General features: G+C 36.4%; 1 protein-coding gene across 2 annotated transcripts in view; it reads left to right on the plus strand.

Moving 5' to 3' along the window:
- The window catches only part of LOC139117373 (unconventional myosin-Ib-like), a 68400-nt gene that overhangs the window by 526 nt on the left and 45194 nt on the right, over positions 1-22680 (plus strand). Inside the window, exon 1 of one of the 2 annotated variants that reach the window (XM_070680447.1) lies at positions 12928-13060. The exons of the other annotated variant lie outside the window; for it this stretch is intronic. The gene's annotated coding sequence lies outside the window, so the exon portion shown is untranslated. Of the gene's footprint in view, positions 1-12927; positions 13061-22680 lie in introns of those variants that run through there. 2 annotated transcript variants of the gene reach the window in all.

Here is a 22680-nt window from a genome sequence, read left to right on the forward strand (position 1 = left end):
TTGACAAACCTTTGTGAAGTGGTCTTGACTAGGAAAGTTCTAGGTCACTACATTGCTATGTTGCTATGAATAAGGCATTCTGAATAGTTTTACGGGCCCTTCAAGATGAGTAAACCCGGAAGCATTGTTTGCGGGGTGCTTCCTAAACCGTCTCCGGTAAATGCACCGGTTGGATATATCGATGGCACATAAGCACCAGCAATCATGACGTAATTTGACGTAACGTCTAATTCACACCGATAGAGCTCTCGCTCCCCAGAAAAAGACAGCGAGCCTACCTATGTCCCGTGTAATTCGTGTAAAATGTCCCTCACTAATCGAGTCACTGACGAACGTTAATTTCTGTCTGATTGCCTCAGGAAGAAAAACTTGTCGTTTTCTTTTTCATGAGCAAATATCATCCCGTCGTTTTTGTAATTCATTCATTTGCTTGAGTTTCAACATAAGAAACTGTCCAGTTAGAATTTCAAAAAGTAAAACTTAGTTTTGACCGCTATAAATAATACCAGATCTATCGAAAAAAAGTCATACTCAATGGTTTACTTTTACAGTTCTTAAGCAAAATGTCTCATTGAAATGCCTGCCCTGCTCTGAGAAAGTTTCAGTGGTCTTGTATTTCAAGGGCAGATCCTTTTACCACTGAATAGTAGCCCAGTAGCTGATAGGTGCTTTGTAAATTACTATTGGTAATATATAACCAAATACTTTTGGTTTTACAAATTGACCATATTCAAAAAAGCGTTGTTCTCAACATGGTCTTACATACTTTTTTCAACACTTTACGGGAATTTTAGTACCAAATATTTAGAATCCTTACTACAATAGCCCTCTTTAAAATGCCATTTTCAATGTCATCAGAATGTCACGTCAGTGTTGCAAGAAGTAATTGTAATTCAATCAGGATGTCAGTGGCCCAAGTAGCCTTGTCAAGCTCCCGCATATTTTTGTGAAGGTAGACTTCCTTGAGACTTGCTTTTCCTGACCCCATATGACCTTCTGATTGTCTGCGTTGGTGAAAGGGCGGAAGCAGACGTGACCCTTTTTTCCTTGCACACACCAATGGTAGCCCAAAATAGATGCTTAATTTCTCACAGTTGTTATGCATAAAAGTTATTTTATGAGAAGTTTCTGTTCCCTTTTCAACAAATTACTTTTTATAGCTATCATAAATGCCATACTGTCTTATCATTGGCAGTCTAATTTTTCAATATCATATTAGTCTAAAAACTCTAATTATTTAATTCCCTTTTTTATGTTTTAAGTAGCATCAATAGGTGTCAAAGACATTTATTGATCCAGTTTGTAGCTGGATGGATTCAGTTGGTGTTGATAGTGTCATTACATTAAAAACTTACTTTCGTGATATTGATACTACATTAATTGCCACTACCACTACCTGCTTATTTTTGTGAAAATGAAAAATTTATATTTGAAGTTTGCCATTTTTCATGAATTTTATTTGATAAGAAATACCACTTATATTGTTTGACATCACTTGGATGGTAGCCATTTTGAATTTTAAGTGTCGATAAATATCAGGTAATTTGTCACCCAGTGCCAAAGTGTGCACCTTGACTGGAGATTTTTGCTCTTGATTTCAAAAGTTAATGCTTTTAAGTTTCCTGGAGAAAAGTTTAGGTGGAAGTTTAAGTCCACTATAACTTCAAGGTGTGAACTACCTCAATCATTAATTTACATAACAGTCCACTTTTTTATGTTTGAACGTCTATGTACTCTGAATTAAAAACTTCCTGGTCAAAATGTAAAACTTTCTTTTTACCAATTGCTCATTCAACTTCTCAGCATCAGTAGCGAAGTAGACCCTTCCCAAAGTCCTTTTTACATTCACCCTTATGTTCTCAACCACAATGAAGAAAAGTTTTCAGAATTTTCCACACCATCAAATACCCAGTCTATATGAATACACTGAAATCATGGAACAATAGAGAACAACAGCAAATGCAAGTTCTCATACCACTGAAATTATTGAGTAAGGACAGCTGAGTAAGGTGGTCTTCAACAAATATTCTGAGAGGTTGGTTTCTAGACACAGGTATGCAGTGTAAAAAATTTGGCGATGACCACACACATTTAATGATTAACTTCTGTCACCAAATATTTCATTCTTTGAAGTGATTTTCTGACTCCAGATTTATTAGGTGCAGACATGACTTAACTTCTCTCAGTGATTTCTGTTACAATTATTTATCTCACTATTCCTAGCTGCTGAGCCATGTTTGCAGCAATTTTACAAAAGAATATTCCATTTCCTGTTATAATTATTTTCTTCATGGAATGATGGGATGATAAACTTTTATAGTTTCAAGAAGAAAAGGGAAGACGCAACATGTGTGTGTGTGTGTGTGTGTGTGTGTGTGTGTGTGTGTGTATAGTGTATGTGTGTATATATATATATATATATATATATATATATATATATATATATAATTTTTCATTCCATTTTATGGTAATCCTGATACTGGTAGTATGAATTCTACAATTGCAATATTTATAAGCAGTGCTTTTGTCATTCCTAATTTTACTCTTTAAGCTGTTTAACAAATTCCCTGTACAAGAACTGATTGAGTGACCCAATTGTCATGCAGACAGGTTACATACATACATACATACATACATGTTTTAAACTCAGACAAGACAAAATGAAAAATACAAAGTAAACTATTTATGAACCTTTAATATGTTGACCTCATGTATAGATATTTATATTTATATATATATTATATATACTCTTTCATTGTTGTTTTTGCAAAACCTTTATTGTACTTTATGATCAAGATCCCAACTGGGATACGATTTCAATAAAGGCTTACTTTACTTTACTAGTATGCAAATCATGCTGTTGTAAAATGCTTTGTAACACGGTGATTTTTACGAGATCCACATCAAATCCGTGCAACAATGTCCCCCTAATGGAAGTTCAGTGAACATAAAAACAGGCAAGAGAGAATGGTTTTGTACTTGTCACCCACATGTACTTCAATCCTGTTGTAACCTTGGAGGCAATTATCCATGGATGACTGGAAGGAGGGTCACTGCGTAGGTGTCGGTGATTGCCAGCGGTAAACCGTTAAGTATCATATTCAGTATTTATGAAAGTTGACAATTTCAAGGAAGTCTACTTCTAAGATGAGCAGTAGCATCTTGCACAGTACTACCGTATTACTCTCGCTTGTAGTTGCCCAATATAAAATTGTTGTATCTGAAATTTTACTTTTAAAATAAAAAGAGTTTTGTATGTTGTTAGAAATAAATGTCCAAATAACAGTGATGGAAAGTGGATCAATTTGACACCCAGTAACTTTATTCAGCAGTCACACATGATTTGTATGAGTTAAAGACTGAAATCTTGACACATACTAAACTAAAAACCTGAAGTTAGAGTAAGTAAAGTGAACTTTAAAATGGCATGATGTTTTTATGAAGGCCAGTAACCTCTATTAGATTTTGATCCAAGAGCATCCTGTGACTATGGTACATTGAAGCTGTGGGCATCTAGTAGTAGCCAACTCAAATACTTTTGTACAATTTTATTCCTAATTTTCTCAAAAAAGTAAAAAGAATTTTTCAATTGGAATTCCATTGAGGAGATTGATCATCGCGTCTGACATGCCTGAGCACATACTGTATCATGACCTGAGGTTTGCCCTTGGGATTTTCACAAAAGCCCACTCTGGTCACTGACCACCTGATGCATGCACAAACATCAACTCATGAAGTCTGTTCCTGGTTTCTCTTTCTGATTACACTGCAAAATTTCAAGATGCAAGAGCAAACTTTGGAGAAATTTCAATGGCCAACTGATGTAGCTCTACATGACCTTTGCCCCGAGGCATGGGCAGGGTTGCTGGCAAGAAGGTAAATCACAGAAAAACTGAGCTGATGGCCCTTTGTAAACTTGCATGAAGGTCAGCCTGTTTAACAAATATGCACAAGAAACAATGATGGGCATATATATATAAGACAATGATTGCATAACCTTTGTTCTCCTGGCTTCTTTTCAGGAGATCAGATGATTAAATCTCCTGCACATACCTATGCGTACACCCCATTTATTGTTAAGTGGCATATAAGTGATTACCTACTCACTGTGAGTCCCCTAATATGTAGATCTGTACACACTGTACAATGTTACACTGCGTGGCAGGGCTGTGTGTTACTGGTTGTACGGTACACCACCCACCATAGGGAGGACTATAGTCGGTATTGACACACAGCCCTGCCACGCAGAGCTACTTCCAATGATGGAATGAGTGTTTCCAGTGTGTGCTAAATTTGTGGTTGAAGTCTGTGACTGGTCTGTCTACTTCATTTTCCTTTCTATTATGGCTTAATGACATCTTGGGACTTAATAAACAGTGCATGTAACTACAACAATAATTTATCATCCTGTTGAAATTAACTAATAGGCATAATGATCATGTGTCCCACAGGGACAATTTTTTTTAGAAACAAGAAATCATTAAATCATTATTCATTTTCATGAAGTCCTAAACCATATGTTAAGAGATAATTTTGTATCATGAGCAACAACTACGTGCAGTGTGGTTCTGTCACTGACGTCTCATTTATGTTACCTTCAGTCTAGTGTGTTTGTCAAGGACAAAGTGCGAAGGCAATATTACTTGTAAATGATTCAACGTAAGATTAGCCATTGTCCATTGAAGTTCAAGTAGCAGTGAAGATAGCAGCTTGTGAATTGAAGCAAAATTTGATATGATTTAAGTTAAAACCACTCTGTTTATGTAAAATTGTCCTTTCAATAAACTTAATTCAAATTTGTGCAATTTTGCAATGTGTCATTTTAACAGCTCAGACATTTCTGGCGTTATCTTATTACGTTATGTTGTTGTGTTCATTTTGTGTCACGTCATTTTCTCCATTTGATTTTACTTTCTTTCAAGTTTTAATTTTGAATTATGCAGTCATTTCTAATTTATCTTTGTGATTTTGTGCACCATTGAAGGAAACAAAAGAACGACAACCAATTGTATTACGCTATGGATCTGGTTTTAGACGGTGAACACTTTCAAAACACTGCATTTGATCACACCCACACCTGACACATGATTTTAATATTACTTCTTTGATGTGTGCTCTCTGAATAGACTAAAATATTGATTTCATTGCCCTGCAGGAGACAAGCGAAAAATTTTGTCATTTTCTGGGAAATTCATTTTTTAGACAGCAGCCTACAACTTTTTGTAATCTTAGAGTGATTGATGATGAGCTGATCATTTCCATGGAAACACTGCTGAGCATCATGGACATTTCCATGGTTACAAAGGCAGTACATCACATACCCAAGAGGTGTCTTTTTTTCAGACTCACTGAATCCAGCCAAAACAATTACTTTGTTTCAACTCTAGCTGTTCACTATCATCAAGTTTCTGATCTGTGAATATCCAATAAAGTTACAACTCTTCTATTGAAAGTTATGCACTTCGTATAAACATCAGTTATTCCAGGATTAAGCAATTAATCACTGCTTCAAATTCACCTTTTTAAAGGTGAATTCTTCCAGAAATCTGGCATTGATGCAAGTTCTAAGTTGTTCGCTGGGAAATGTTTTTGTTACCAAAATGTGAACGAAAATTGAAAATGAAATTGTTTCCCATAAAAACAACCATTACAACCGGTATGTTGTCAGCTGTTCTCACGGCACTTCTCTCAACTTCACTTTGTACACATACATCATATCAAAACACAGTTTGGCTTGTGATATTTTATCTTTTCATCAAAAAACCCCAGTAAATATTTTCAACAGGTGAGATGTATTTTTGGTCATGTGTGCAGTGTGTAAATGGCAGACACGTAATATTTCAACAACACTTTGTGGCCTTTAAAATGGACAATTTCTAGCATACAACATGATGTGTATGTATAAATGTTCTTATGTATATAGTTATACACGCTTGTATACATATATTCAAATAGATAGTATATACCTTTGAAATGTCTCTTGAGGAGGGTTATAGACCGATGATTATATATTTACCATGCTAGGGGAGCCTGTAACAAATTTCCCGCAAGTCTGTCCAGTGATACAAGAAGTGTTCTGCTGAAATTAATCTGCATTTGGAAATAAGGAAAGGCGAAATTAAATAATAGCTTGAGGATGTTGAAAGGAAAACAGGGCTGTGACTGATAATATTGAATGTGTAAGTATAATGGAAATTCAATGGATCTGTTGGTGATTGGAAAGGAGAGATCAGACTGTTTGTGTCTCGGGAGAGATGGAAACTGAATGGGTATTGAGGTACCGTGTCATTTGAAAAATTAATGATGGTGCCATGCTGAGAAGAAAAACTCATTTTAGCTGAGATACATGTGTATGTGAAGTACTTTTATGAAAAATTACAAAATAATGAAAGGATGAGGGTTAAGCATAGTGTGAAATGTGAGTTTTATATTGAATATGTAAAGTTTGACTGAAAAAATATCTGCATAATACCCCTGTACTTCCTGTGATTGCTTGAGAAGCTCTGTGGTTGTTTGTGCTGCAGACCAGAGTTGAAGGACTGGTGACTTGCTTCTTGTCCTACTGATAGTCTTCTCTCAATCAATCTCATCTGAGCAGTGAATTCTGGGATATGCCGACATTGTAAGTTGAAGTGATCTGATTTATTCACAGAGTGGAGATGTGCCATCATCTTCAACATTTTGGAAGTTCGTACAGCCCTGTTTCCATGGTTTCAATTAGACATCCCAGTCAGGATGCATGCTGACCTCAGTAATCCTTCACAAAGCAATAGGGTATTGAAATTGCCTCAACTGTAAATTTGCTTGATGCTGTGCTTTCATTTGTGCTGGTTATTGTCAGATTACTACATTATCATGATGAATGTTAGAAGACACACAATTCTACTCCTACACATACAGGTAGTGTCAACTAATTTGAAAGTACTTTTTATCATCACCTCACCCATTACTGCAGTCATTCTGAGATGTGAATCAGTATTTCTGTGGTTTGAACTCTCATTGAATACCAGTGTCAAGATGTCTAATAAACAAAGTGGGCTGAATACTGATGAGGTGAGATAAGAATTCTGTATAACTCCAACAGCAAAACAGCAGAATCTAAAACACACACTATACTGATCGTTTCTTGACCACTAGATATGTATTTGCTTTTGTAGCATACTATCTCAAATGACGTATCAAAGCGTCAATGTTTGAATGTTTTCATGTATCTAAATTTCAGCTTTCCTGATGGTACTGCAACTATGCTGTATGCTATCGTACATGTGATGACATTCTATATTGCCAACTTTTGAACATTTTCTTTCGTAAAGCTACTGCCTCTGTCGTAATTTCCTATTGTTTTAATCCCGGTACCATTGTGCAGTAAACCCAATTCCCTCTGTGACAAATTCAGCTGGGAAGCACTCATGTACAGATGCTCTCATTAGAATCCTCCTTGGTCAAGGAGACTGTGAACAGTTCAGTTGTAAAGATGAATATTTTATAAGATGAAGAAAGTCCAAGGTGTTCTAGAATCACTCTTAACCTCTGTAGTTCTGCAAAAGTCTCAATGATGATATCAATAAAGCACACCCAGCGATGGTATACCACGAGATTTTGACACGCAGGAGCAATAGCTCGTGCATATATGAAGTGAAGTGGTCAAAATCTCGTGGTATACTGTTGCTGGGTGTGATTTATTGCTATTGAAATTCTGGCGTGGAATGTCAAAAAACAGATTTTTGCTCAAGCTGAAAGCTCACGTGTATGCCAGCTGTGGTATATCGCCAATATACCGCGGTTCTTTTTGCATCTCGACCAATCAGATGGCTGTATTTGCGCCATCAATACTGGTATGATAATAATTTTCAATACACCATTTCTGAAATCCAAAGAATCAGAGTATACGCCCTGATAGTGTGTGACATCACAGACATACAGGGCACATAGCCCATCTGTTATCGTCCATTGTCTTGTGACCACATCAGCTATCATTTAATGTCTACGTTATCTTGACTTGGCCCTTTGTTAGATCTGTACTCATTGTTTGATGTGACATCAAGTCAGCCACTGGATACACAATACCCAGGTCCCTGAATCAAGTGTTCTTTCAGGTCAAAAGATAAGCAATATCTGTATCTATCAGTTTCCACAGATTGCTATTAATTTTTGCCTCTCGACATTTCTAGGCAGTGACCTTGTCAGTGAGCAGATCATCTGGTAGGCTCTAGCTCTTTTTATCAATGGTTGCAGTGACATCATTGAACTTTACCCAAGCTACTGTAACTTACAAAGAAAAATATGCCTTTACAACTCTTCAACTTACTCACAGCTGTAGAATGTAGTTTTGCCAGACCTACGTGATGTCACTTTTTGCTCATTGCCTTTAGACAACCATTGAGATGTACTTGAGTGGGTGTGTTAGTAGAAACTGAAAAAGAAAAGTATCCTTGATTCAAACTGGAAAGCTAACTCAAACATTGCTTATTTGCTATGCCTAAAAAATCCATCACACTAAATGCAACATGTCTCCATGTCACACGATTTCCTGTATAAGACACGGAACATTTTCATGGTTCTCTATGCATAGACTGATAAATTCTGAATTGTGCACCTGCAACCCAGCCTTGAGGATTTTCTATGTTGTATTGGTCATTTCCCTGTATGTTAATCTCATCGCTTGAATTGTATGTCAGATCTTTAGATCTAAACTGAAAAGAATTCTTTGACAAGTAGGTACTTGGCTTTCTCACTTGTATATCTCAACAAGATAATGGTGACTTTTTCTCTGTCCTTGTGAAGAACAATAAGCCAGGTGTAAAAAGATACCGGGATTCTTCAGTCATTTTTTTGTTCATTTCTACTCTTATGGCTTTGAGTGTAATAATGTAGTGATAATGCCATGCTTGGACATCTGAAATGTTATCATGAATCCAAAGCCATTTAGTATGCATAGCAAACCAAAACCATGGCAAGTATACTAACCATAAACTTCAAATTGACAGTGAATTGGCTTACACATTGTAGAGATATCAGTTTAAACTAGGTCACTGTTGAAGTAAAAGCAGGTTTCACTTGACTGAAGACAGAGAATCTGTTACCTTTCATTTCACAGTCAAGCATGACAATTTAAAATAATATTAGTGTTGATTAGCTGGATGCGATTACACATGTAAAACAACCCAAATCAATTTTAACTCTTGTCATCCCAGTAGTATGAGTGTTCATTAAAGCATGCACCTCTTGCATTTTGGATTTTTTGATATTGTTGGAAAGAAAATACCATTTTTGTACAAATGTTGATCGTTATAGTGACTACTACATAGATGTGGTATAATTTAACTTTGGCATTGAGCAGCTTTTACGTTATTGACTTTAGGAAATCCATCACTGATATTTGTCAAACTTGCCTGTACAAAAGTGAAAATGTGTGCAACAGTCAACTGAACACATATCCTGTGGTTTTAACAGCAATATTAGCCATTAAATGTCAGTGGAGAAGAGACTTGCAATTTTTGAGGAAAAACCTTGAAAACATGAAAAAAAAATCTGACAAATTAAAGAAATATGGAAACAAAGGATCCTTACGCCAATTAAAACAAAATGAAAATAAATACAAAATGAAGAAATGAGATGAAGTTTTGATGACATCACGCAGGGGTCCATCAGTACGTAGTTAACATGATGCGTAGAAGATTAAGCTTGTCAGAAATGACTATAATTCCTGGGTCCAAAGGGTCAAAGGTCATATTGAACAAACCTATGGACTATTCATTGACATTCTGTGTAATTTGTCAAAGTCAATACCGTTGATCTGTGTCACTTGCCATAAGTAAACGTCCATCGCTGTGAGTGTGAATTGTGTGATTTTACAACCAATGTGACAAACAGGTAATTTAATCACAAATTGTTGTACCATATCTTTCCATAGGCAGTAACACCCCACTAATTTCGATGTTTTCACAGTTTGAAAGATTTATTCAAAAGCAGCCCCAGCGTCCCAGTAGAGTAAATACAGCACACCAAACTTTGTGAAATCTGCTATAGTACGCTCTATTTTTTGCAAAAGTAGAGCTATATGTAATTTCTCATTCACCTAAAAAATTTTATGGCACACACTTGCAGAACACTGAACCCACCTTCCTTATGGTATATTGTTGGAGGGTGCCTGTGCAGTGTTTTCTCCAGGTTTCTCAATTACAAGGGGAATGTCGACCCTGCTTGAGGGGGACGATAATAAATTATGAAAATTCAAATTATGCAAATTCAGATTTTTTCAGGGTATCAGCAAATGCTTAGGTTACATGTATATCATTAGTTAAATTTCAAATAGAAGACACTCCTATTTCTTTATTTTGTTCCAGCCAGTAAATGTTGAATAAATTAGAAGCATACACAAATCATTCACACTTCATTCATTTCAGTTCCAGGACAATTTTGTAATTTGGAGACATACTCTAGTTGATAGTCTTTCAGCTTTATCACATCCCTGCAGATAGGAAAGCTTGTATCACTTTACTGTGGCTACATATCTACATATAGTGGATTACATCAACTCTATGATGTTACATCATAGAAAGCATGAGTAATCTCCAACCTCAATGTAGAAGCCGTGACATATCATGTGTTTGTGATTATTTTAGGGGGATTTCGATTAGATGGGGGATTTGTGCAATCAAGTGTCATGGAGAAAATACTGCCCATGTGATGAATCAATGATACAAACATACCCCCTAGGATAGTGTTGAATTGCACTGCAGTATACCAAGGGCCTAGTGTTCTACAATCTTGTCATGTTGGCTCCTTTTCACACCAGCTGTCAGAACCTATGAATGTTCCTGCTGGAAAATATTTGTCAGTAATACTTAAGATCTGCCACTATGCCCTGTTCCTCCCTCTCTCTGAAGTGTTTCCTTTTAGGTTGTTTAAATTGAAGCACCATTTACTTCATTAATTTCAGCAACTGATTAAAGCTTATATATGTTTTTATCATGTCAGACGTTCAGTTTAAGAATATCTTTTATTCGGTGAAAGGTTAGTCTACATGCCTATGATGATGATATGGCTATGTCCTACTGAATGTTGTAAAATTTGGTGTATTTGATGCAAACAAGGTCCAGTTCGTTGGCTGCTGTTTCTTGAAGAAGTGATCAAGTTTGTGTGATTTCACTGTTGTTCCAGTTTTGTGGTATTTGGGTCATTTGAGTTCACTACCAATGCAGACAGCATGGAGCGTGGGTCCCTGTCTTATCACAAATCAGCAGATATGCAAATTAGTGTTGCCAAAGGGACTGATATGCAAATTGCTAAAATATGATGCAAATTTTCCAGCTTTTAGCTTTCCAGTTCATTGGCTTTCTGTGCAGTCTACGGTACTGCAACATAGAATTTCCATGAATTTTGTTGAATTTTTTATCGGTTATGAAAGAACACCTGAAAGCAAAGGTTAAGAAGTCCTGATGGTTACTGCTGTAATGAGTTGACAAGTCACAATGTTTTCACACAAAAAATGTAGTTTTCCTCACATTCATCCATGACTGGATTTTACTGGTATGATTTGACATGCAAATTACTCAATTATGATGCAATATTTTCAGCTTCAGCATTCCACTTGATTTGTTCTTTGGGTGCAGTCTATTGCAAAATGCATTTATTCATGATTTTCTTGAATGTTTTATCGGTTATGAAAGAATATCTGAAAGCATACGTTCAGAAGTCCTTGTAGTTATTACCGTCAAGAGTTGACAACTCTCAATGTTTTGAGTTTTCTTCACGTCCCTTCATAACCTAGTCACTGGTATTTTATAGTAACAATTTTTGTCATACTAATCATATTAGTGAATGAAACCTATATAAATGGCAGTTTAATTTGGACTTTTGCCACAAATTTGCATCATCAAGCAGCATTAACTACAGACTTTTGTGTGTGATCATAAAATGTATTACCAGCCAGCCTTTAGTACATTACTATTTCCTGAGTTATCAATTACATCAGAACACATGAGTCATGTGTGACCATTACAAAGTGAAATTTGAACAATTAAAATGAAAGCAAAAGAAAACAGAGAAATTTTGAAACTTTTGAGCGACAGATTCCACCTTATTCATCTGTTGAAAGAAAAAAGAAGTGTGTATAAACTAGCATATAATTTTTGACAGATTTATATTTCATAATTAACCAAAAAGTATTAATTTGTTGAACTCTGTCTTGAACTATTTAAATATCTATTTGCTTTTCGTTAAAACATAAATTCTGCCTTTTCATAAATGTTATCAACTTTGTTTAAAGTGTTTAATCTAATCGCAAGTTTTTGAAAAAAGTTTATCGTTATCTTTTCCCAACTTGAGAATTGTCAGACATTTTAGCTTCATCGTTGTAATTTACCTGGACAAAGATAAGACTAGTTTGACCTTTGACCCACAGAGCACTATTTCATCGTGTTAGGTCACAGGTTGTGGCAGTGTCCCCCAAATAATGGTCACTCTAAGGTGTGAATCTTTGATTGCTCATGTCAAATACACATAAGTGTCTGTTGTTGAACATCTAAAACTTCCTATTTTATATCCTGGATTATTATAATTTACATAGATATTGCAGTATAATCCCTGTGCTAATCAAACTCTCCAATCAGTTAATCACATCATATCTGTTTGTAGTAGATTAAAATCCTGCTGAGTAATAAATTTCATGAAATTGACCACATTTTCTTTCCCTAGTTCTTCCATATTTAATGTGGATTTTTTAGAAATTCTCACTGGTTGTTGCATGCAATCATTATTCCTTCATCAGTCACAGAGCATAAAGGTTTCTTTTCTTGAGCTTTGCAGAGCGTACAGCTAGATCAAAGTGTTTAGTTGACCTGAAATCACCTCTCTGCCGGGCTACTGATTATTGCATCCTCTAGTCTGTTAAAATTTACCACAGGTTTGTTATCACCCAGTCCAGAGTACACACACAGGCACGCTAGTCACCTCGGCCAGCTACTCAGTTCAGCCACACAACACTCACAGTGAAAAATTGGCGCTGAATTTTGTCAGCAATTGTTATGAAAGGAGGCTGAGTACAGCAACATATGAGGTATGATGTGTTTGTCAATATTATTATGTCCATGGGGCTTTTTTGGGTGGGATTCCGGAAGCAAGCCGGAAAGCACGACTTCCAAGGTAGGGAATTTGATGTGACACGGACTGGGTCCACACCCTTTCATCATACAGAACATTATCTTTTGCATCTAGTGAGATAAACAGTCGCAACATTTTGGAATTGGTGTTGGAGATGCAAATATGCTGCGTGTTGCTCTTAAAACCCCCATTCATCGTAGCAGAAAATTAAATGACAAAAATTTCCTGACATTCACAGAAAGATAAATCACTCTCCGATGAAAAGCCACTGTTTGTAGTGTTTCCATTGACATTCAATTTTTGCAATGGAGTGACATTAGAAATTCAATAGTCTGTAATGACGGGATGTGCCAGTATCAGAAGTGACCATTTGTAGTTGTGGTGTTCATCGTCTGTTAATAATAACCCAAATATATCAGCCATTACTCTAGTATTTTGAAGCAACAAGTCCAAAAAGCAGAATTCTGTAAGAGTTCATCTGCTGAAGATTTGGTTCATCGCCTAGATAGTAACAGTATGTTAAGTATCATATTTTTAATTAATCAATTTTTTTATTCATAATTAATTAGTGTTTTTAATGTAAAATGAGTTCAATGCAGACTCGACGGTTTGTGAAGTCAAGAATTTGTGTCCACAGGCAGCATTCAAAACTATACACCCCATCTGGCCGATAGTACTTTAAGCTACTTTAAGCTAAATGCTCTTATTTATAGAGTGTGTTAGAGTGTATAGAAATTCTAAGATTTTTGATGACTTTTTGCACCTGGAAAAATATAATATTAGCAACCCTTTAGTACACTAATAACCTAGTTGAATGTTGTGTTTTGAACAAAGTTTTCACCAAAAACTAGGTCAAGGTATCCAGTTTGGCATGTTGATTTGAGGTTCACTCCAGATATCAAATACATTAACAGTTTTCACCAGCCAACTTCTGTATGTTCTTGAAGTATCATATTCTTGTCAAATTCATAATTTCCATGGTTTTACGTAAAACAGGCAGTTGACTGAACAATACACATGATACATAGTGTTTATTAATTAATATGAATGTAATAATCTCACAGATGGACAGATGAATATTTCAACAATGGGTTTTCAAACAATATCAAAAACTTATCTTCTTTAATAATGATAATCAGTTTGGACACATGTGAAACAAAAATCATTGCAGTCTGTAAACTGATATTTTTGCATTGTCACAGAAAAATGTATATCTTGGTTCAAAAATTAAAAGAAAGTATGTATAAATTACATATACTTGATATCTGATAGCCAACAATAACAATAGACAGAAAAACCATTATATTCTTGGCTGCGTCACGCCACCTATACCCACATTTGAATGCATAGATAAGATTTAAAGACGACAAGTGATAATTACTTGGTATCCTGTGCAATTACCCTTTCACGCCCATCTCTTTATACACGGGGAAAAATGGATATCAACCAAACATCTTGTGATGACTGAGGTACTGTACCCGTACAGTCCGTCGATGACAAAAGGAGATTTGAGAACGTGGACTCATGTTTCAATAATTCATTTCCGTAGGTGTTCCATTAATAGGACATCAATCAACATAATGTTTGGAACCTTTAGTCAAGGACTGAATGTCCAGTATGATGAACACTGTACAGAGAACGCCACATTAACCCATCAAGCCATTTAGCAAAGTGCCTTGTAAAACAGAGAGTCATTTGGCCAGATAACAAGTAAATTGGCGGTCAACTTCAGTGGTCTGGTACCGCAATTGTACTACAAAAGTCAGCAGGAAGCCCAACTCTGGCCATAAAATTGATACCGATACTACAGGCTGCGTAAAGTTTGCACAGTGGTACAAACCATTTCTCTCATGGTGTATCTTAGGAAATAAGCTGAATCGAATGAAGAATAATTCACAATTGACACCAATTGAGATTACCCGCTGATTTTAGTGTTTGCAATTGCTGTGCCCAACCAGTGAAGTTGATCGCCAATTTATTTGTTATCTGGCCAAATGACTCCCTGTCTCACTAGGCATTTTGCTAAATGGCTTGACGGGTTAATGTGGTGTTCTCTGTAAAATGTAGTGTAGTCAGTCAGTCTTCAAAGGGACAGTAGCTGTAACTTTGATTTTGTTTTCACTCTTTATGCTTTGTGTGTCAACTGCAAGTTCCACTGTATTCCCCAAAGCATGTTGCAATACCTGCATCATCTACTTTTGTTGTAAAATGAACTGTTATTGTATATATATTGTGAATTCTAGGCCGACCAAAAATTCACTTGTTATCATTAGCAATGCAGTTTACACATGTACAGGCTGAGATGACAAGCTGAATAATACATGTATCTCAACATGTTTTGAGGAGTAGAACAAGAAATTGTGGTTGATGTTGAAAACAAGCATAGTGAAAAACTATCACCAAAATTTAACAGCTCTGTCCATTTGATCCAGCTGATAATTGTGGGCCTTTGCATGCTTCATACCACCTGGTGTTGCAATATGACTGATTAGATTCCCAGACCAGGTGGTCTCTTGTTAATTAACATATTTTCAGTGTATTATGTCAGTGAGATTTCACCTGATTGATTGTAATAGCCTTCATGGTCTGCGTCCTTTCTCAGACACCCAAATATGTCTTGCGTATTCCAACCATATGGAAGTACTACCGGCAGACTACTTCAATACTGTTGACTGTTTGCCTGCAAACACAATGAATTTTAGGACCCAGTAATTTATTTCAAAATGATTTACTTTCACAATTTTGTGTCATTCTGTTATTTCACAAGTATATAAAGTGATACCTATACCATCTTAACAAGGGAATGTAGAGAAAATTCTTTTAACCATTTCTTAGAATATTGGAAGCAAAATGGACAGAAAATGGCCGCTGCAGCTGGTAGAATATTGCCAGCATTTACTACCAGGTCTCCGGAAAGTCAGTCCCTAAGATAAGATTTATGACTTTGTTCACAGAACTGTCAATAATAAAAACACAAGAATTTATTATGTTTGTACTGCCAGTCTGACCACTCACAAGTGTCTCCTTCCAGCACTTAATCATATAAAAGCCAGTCTGGTTGCAACAACTACCGCAATTATTATCTGCAACTTTATGTAAACTTTGCACAACAAAGCCTACGTACTCATTTTAACAGTGGAGGATACTCAGCACCATTGCTGATTCAGTAGAAGTTTGACCTTCTCTTAAAAACGTTTAGTCTGGTCTGTTGAAAAGTCAAACAGGTCTAATTGTTGACTTCTTTCACGAACAGTAGACTTCCTCAGTGAGATCTGAAACCGTACACTTGTTCAAGACCCTCTTATGGGAAGCTGTTGACAGTAAAATTAAATGTTTATAGGGCCATGCTTCAGAAATGAGAATTCAGGAGTGGAGCTCTCTGCTCTGTGTCTCATGATGGTATGTGATATTTTCAAACTGAATTTCATTCTGCAATCATAATGTCTAATGTTTCTCAGAAAGAGGTTTATCAGTTTTAGCAATTGTCAAAGAATTCGTTTCTTCGATTCATAACCAGAGTTTCTCTGGCTGTTCTTCAAGGTTAATGATAACCTAGAGTTCAACAACGGGAATCAATAAAACAAGCTGACACTCTTCCTGTACAAGGTTTTGTACCCAGGATTGGTCAAACTATGATTAAAGCACTACCTGTTGGTAGGCTACTCCACTGCTCTCAATTACAGTCAATGGATGGGAGTGGTTGGGTTGTATGTATAAGTCTTGTCAGTGGATCATTTGTGAAATCAATTTATGACGCTACAATCATTCTCAACTCATAAAAGTGAATTAAACTTTTCAACCTTATTCATTAATATATTGACCAAATTCTACTCTGCAGAGATGAAGGTGTTATCTGACCTGCATGCAAGGCTCTCCAAACCTGACTGGATTTGCTGACCTCTATGAGCTCTTTTGTCATTGGCCAAAAGTACTGCATCTTGCAAAATTAACCAATCATCTGCATTGTTACAGTTTAAGTGACCTGAAATACACATACAGATTATGTAACCATGGTAGCAACAGCTAATAATGAGTCGCAATGCAGAAAATTCTTGGCTCACACTAATATTAGCAAATACAGAAAGACAATAGAAGCTTGATGCTAGAGCTCTATTAGTACACAAGATGGAAACCAAATACCCAATCATCAAAATTGGCAACTTTAGAGGTGACACCAAGGTCACCTTGATGATTTGTCTCATCACAGGCACATTTAGCTGTTCCACTTCAACACTTGTCAAATGAAATATTATGTTTGTCCATACGCAAACTTGCATCCACACCTGCCGTGTTTGACATGTTTCACCTGCAGACATTTTAAAAGTAGCTGGCTGGCTGCAGTAAGGGTGACATATAGGTACTCTAAATCTTTCGGCACTACAAAGATTGCTTTTACTGTACTACAAAGGTATGCCTTGTCAATTAATGAGATTGTTTCACGTGGTTCAGCTGAACTATACCCTGGACTTGTGAACTTTGCATATACCAAAGAAGGTGTGTTTTTGTTTCTTGCGTCAAGCAGTCACTTGACCATGCAAAAGATTGAAAATTTATGATGAGGAATTAGGAACCAAATTTGCATGTGACTGAACTTTTGGTGTGGTTGTAATTCATAATCACATTTGTTGTCAATCTGAAGTGTAAATCTTCCATGATTTAGAGGTTTTTTTTTTTTTGCAGAGTGTTCTGTATAACAGTGAAAATACGTGTTGAAGTTTAGAGTTTTGAAATTGGAGGAGACCTGTCTGTTTGCCTTCTGCTTTTTCAATATGCCAGTGCACATATGCTCCCATTCAGCAATCCAGCTTTCTTTGAGTGCTGACACACAGTTGATTGTGGTTACTATTGCATATCACTGATGATGAGGCTTTTCAAGAGAGACAGATTCGACTTGAGAGAAAACTAAGTTCTCTGCCTGATTTCTGACACATATTGCAGGAGGTTTAAAACCTACCAATAATTTCCAATATATTAGGTGATACATCAAATCTTTTTTTCTACTTAGGCCGCGTTCAAAAAAAGTGGTGAGGGGGGGGGCTGGAGGAATTCAGGGGGGGGATTTGAAAATTTTTAGGGTAGTTGAGGGGGGGGACTTGAAAGTTTTGCTCTGCCTATAGGGGGGGGACCTGAAAATATTTTGACTCCCAACATTTTGATGTCGTCCAATGGTTCTAATGTTAGTAATAATTAAACAAAATCTAGAACCGTTTTGTCAAATTTTATATCTTTAATCTCGAAAAAGTCTACAAATGTATTAATGCCATTAAATTTTCGTAGAACAAGTTGGCCTTGTAATGGGGCAGGAGCTACAACTGTTGATAATTTTTCAATATTTCTATGCAATGTATCAAACACAGTTTCTTGGTGTCTCTCTATAGCATGCTGCTGAAAAACACAATATTCAGTTTGTCAACAAAGCCCGTTTGTTTAAATATTGGTGATAATTAAATGATGCAAATGCACGGTACCCGTAGGCTGTGTTGGCAAGCTGAATACTGGATAGCTCAACATTCTGTAGGGAGTAGAACAAGAACACAATTGTATAAACTGAACAAATTATTGTCAAAATAAAAAGTTAATACAACTACTGCCCTGCTACTACATACTGGCAGTGACAGTGATATATGTAGCTCTGACTCTGATGTAGTTTAAGAAGAGTTTTGGTCATAGGACACTCAATTGACAGTGACACACACATCTACTTGTACACATAGAAGACTAGGGGACTAACAGTTACCATGGATTTTTGAATTCTGGCATATGAGAACAATCAAATATTAGAGAAAAAAGATGGGGTCACCATATTTGATCTTATACAAACTACGATGAAAAGTCAGTTTTTCTAAAATCACTTAAAATCAATATATAATACCATTCATTTCAAGTTCATGCAGTGAATGAAATTTTCACATCTCATTGTACCAATAACACAAAAGTAAAACTTTGAGCAGTAAAGACTCTAATTTAAATGGAAAAATGTGTGACTAAATGGAATCTTTCATTTTTTATCAAATTTGCCATTATTACACCCAAAATTTCTGAGATTAAAACATTAATTTCATGGAATATTTTAACCTTCCAGTATTGTCAATTTTGTAAAACTTTTTATAAGTGGCATCTAAGTTGTATATGTCTTGTACTTTTGAAAAAAAAAAATTTGGTAGGCCACTGTGCTCATTTTTTCACAATTTGGTTAAACGAAGCTAGGATTACACAATTTTCATACTCTCTCATGATTGTCATTTTGTGTGCTTTTCAGCTGGTGCCATTGAACTGGCCAGAGTTGGATAAACTCAAGTCGGCTTAGACTGAGAAATCCAAAAAGTTCACTGATGCATTTAAAAATAAATCAATTTAAGAACTTGCCCTAGGTATATGGCTCTACAACCTGCTGATAAGAGGTAGTGTTGAACATTTGCGTGCAGAACGACACATTATATGTTTTTTTTACTCTGTGTGCATTCCTAATAAATATGTGGCTATATGGTAATTTGGGGGGGGGGACTTGAAAATTTTTGAGGGTATCGAGGGGGGGGACTTGAAAATTTTTGAGGGTATTGAGGGGGGGGATCTGAAAAAAAATAAGATTTCAATCGCGATTCCTCCAGCCCCCCCCTAACCATTTTTTTTGAACACGGCCTTATATCTTATTAGTTCCAATTAGAATCTTATCTTTGATTGTTTTTAATCTTGAGTCACTGTTTCAATGCTATAACTGTGCTGTGGACATCTTGCTTGCTGTTCAAGGGCTAATGCACAAAGACTTAACTGGTCTAAGACAGTCAGTATTTTTCAGTACAACCAGTGACTTTGTCATTTGCAGAACAAGTCAAGTAGTGTATTGGCATGAATTAAAATTGAAACAGGACAAGGAGATTAGAGTGCAGGATCAGTTGGATTTAATTCGATCTGTGTTCGGGATGACAAGACTCCAAATTAATTTGCTTACACCTGTCTTGCAAAACAAAAACATCATGAAAGAACAATAAAATATAAAATATAAAATATAACTAAAAAATGATGTACATCTCATCAGAGTTTCTGTGATGAGACTTGAAATTGGAATGTTTGTATCGTTTCATTTTTGAATACGAGTCAAATATTCTAGTCATCAGAAAGGGGCTTCTTGTACTGGTACATTGTAATTCCTGTCTGGTTTTTGTATTTCTCATAACTGTTAATGAATAAAGAAAAGCTATTGGACATGACAAAACTCAAATCAACAGTCAGGAGATACTGACATAAGACAGAGCAATTTTGATTGGTGTAGAACGTACCTATGTTGCCAGGTAAATTGCACAGTTTAAACATTATCGTATAGCAAATGCTGTGTTGTGTGATTTCAGCAACAACTGTCATGGATTAACTGGATGTACTGGTATTCAAAAAGAGGAAAGCTGTCGTATTAATGGCATCCTGAGAAATATTGACTCAGAAAATGAAGGGTGCTGTTGTTCATCCAGTCAGTAATACTTGCGTCGTTTGGTTTTCTATTTGACAAATCTTATCACACATCTATACTGTCCTGTTCTGTTAGTCTTTGATACAATTAAGAGACTATTGATTGGTATTAAAATACAATGAAATATGGTGAAGATTGTTTGATCTTCAAGTTCATCAAAATTTGGGAACGTATCTTGGCTATTTATTGATCTTGGTTAAGTATTAATTAAACATTCTATACCATCTGTTAGCCATAGGGTCAGGGTAGCACAGTGGCAGATTTGGGCGGGGGTCCAAACTTGTACATTTTGTAAGTTACCACCAGTCATGCACCTGGCATGCACCTGTTTTCAGATGGTTTTCACAAATTTATGTTGACCAATCAGGGAACACTTTGGAGGAAACCGCTGCCAGTCAGCTGACAAATTTCTGCAACAGGTGTGTATGTATGACAGTCACTGTAAACTATGGGCAGGTGATAGCACTACATCTACTGCTTTCAACAGCTGTATGTCCCTCAGCAGTGATAGGAGGATATGAGGTCAAAGTGGCCAATTAGTCATGTTTTTAGTTCAGAATCATTCAAGACGTGATAAAGCTACATTGATGTCATCACACCTGTCACAGATAAAACACAGAGGCCAGGCATAATGGCGGCACTTACTGCAGATGTGCCCTACATTTACCACTGCTAGAATGTTGCCTTTACTTTTTTCTTCAGTAACTAAAACAGCCTTGAAATTTTCTTTTGCAGACTGTCTTGTATCTTTGTCTGGTGCTGATGTACGACTAGATGCATTCAAAATTGGGTCAACCCATTACCATTACCAAATAGATAAATGTTGTCCCTGTTTATGAGCCACCTCTCGGAGCTACCTCAGGTAGTGTCCTTACCATGGCTGATATTTAGCCAAAAAGCTTTACCAAAGTTCCCCTATCATTTTACCAGAGTTCTCCCAGAGTGTGTCAATGCAGTCATATACTAGGGGACAGTAGATGTGATACATGCCTGGGTGATTTACCAGAGGACCCCTGGGGTGTGTCAGTGTAGTCATACTAGGAGACGGTGGATGTGGTACATGCCTGAGTCATTTTACCCGAGTTCCCCTGGGGATGTCAATGCAGTCATAGACCATACTAGGAGACATTGGGTGTGATACATGCCTGAGTCATTTTTAATTTTACCAGAGTTCCCCAGGGGGTGTCAGAGCAGTCATACTAGGAGACAGTGGATGTGACACATGCCTGAGTCATTTACTAGAGGACCCCCAGGGTGTATCAGCGCACTCATTATCATACTATAGATGTGATACATGCCTTAATCATTTGCCAGAGGACCCGGGATGTATCAGTGCCTTCATTTAGGCAATCTACCACTGTCATGGCATCTTGATATCATAATGTACATGCACTATGGTACTACAATTTATCATATTTGTAATATTTCAGCTTTATCACAATGTACCGTTATCAATATTTAATGTGCTTAACTCCGGCCAGTCACAGATATCATTTCATAACCAGTCAATATTGACTGGTCACATAAAGTGATATTACAGTAGTACAGAGGATATATCAAACTGATTGGAATCTTGATATTGTCAATGGTATACCATATTTGGTTGTGAGACGTGTAATACATACCAACTCTATCACCAGATAGCTGAATGTTCAAATTTGAAAATCTATCATTGTTTGTCCAAAGTTGGCTGAATTCATTATGATGTGTGTATACGTGTGCCTTAACCCATTCCCTTATCCTGCCAAGTTCGCATGTCACCATCAGGTCAAGGTGGTTGAAACCATGTAAGGAATAACACATTAACAGGTCCCATATGTTGCATTTTAACAAAACTTGAATATTTGAAGGCCCCTGAATATACCTCGATAATGTAAATATGATTTTTACTGACCAAACCTAGTGTAACATACATGTACCATACAAAGTAGATGAAAATAGGTACAGATAAGATTTGGCTCACTTTCACTTTTTATCGAGTCTTTGCACAGTAGGAAGTGATACTGTCTGGCAGGATTAGGGTTAAACATATATATGTCGTTCTGATTGACCACTTTGCACTGGTGTAGCACCGGTGCTTGGTCCGGGCTGATGTAAAATAACTGATGTGGACA

This window comes from Ptychodera flava, chromosome 18 (genome assembly GCF_041260155.1).
Source record: "Ptychodera flava strain L36383 chromosome 18, AS_Pfla_20210202, whole genome shotgun sequence".
Classification (NCBI taxonomy): domain Eukaryota; kingdom Metazoa; phylum Hemichordata; class Enteropneusta; family Ptychoderidae; genus Ptychodera; species Ptychodera flava.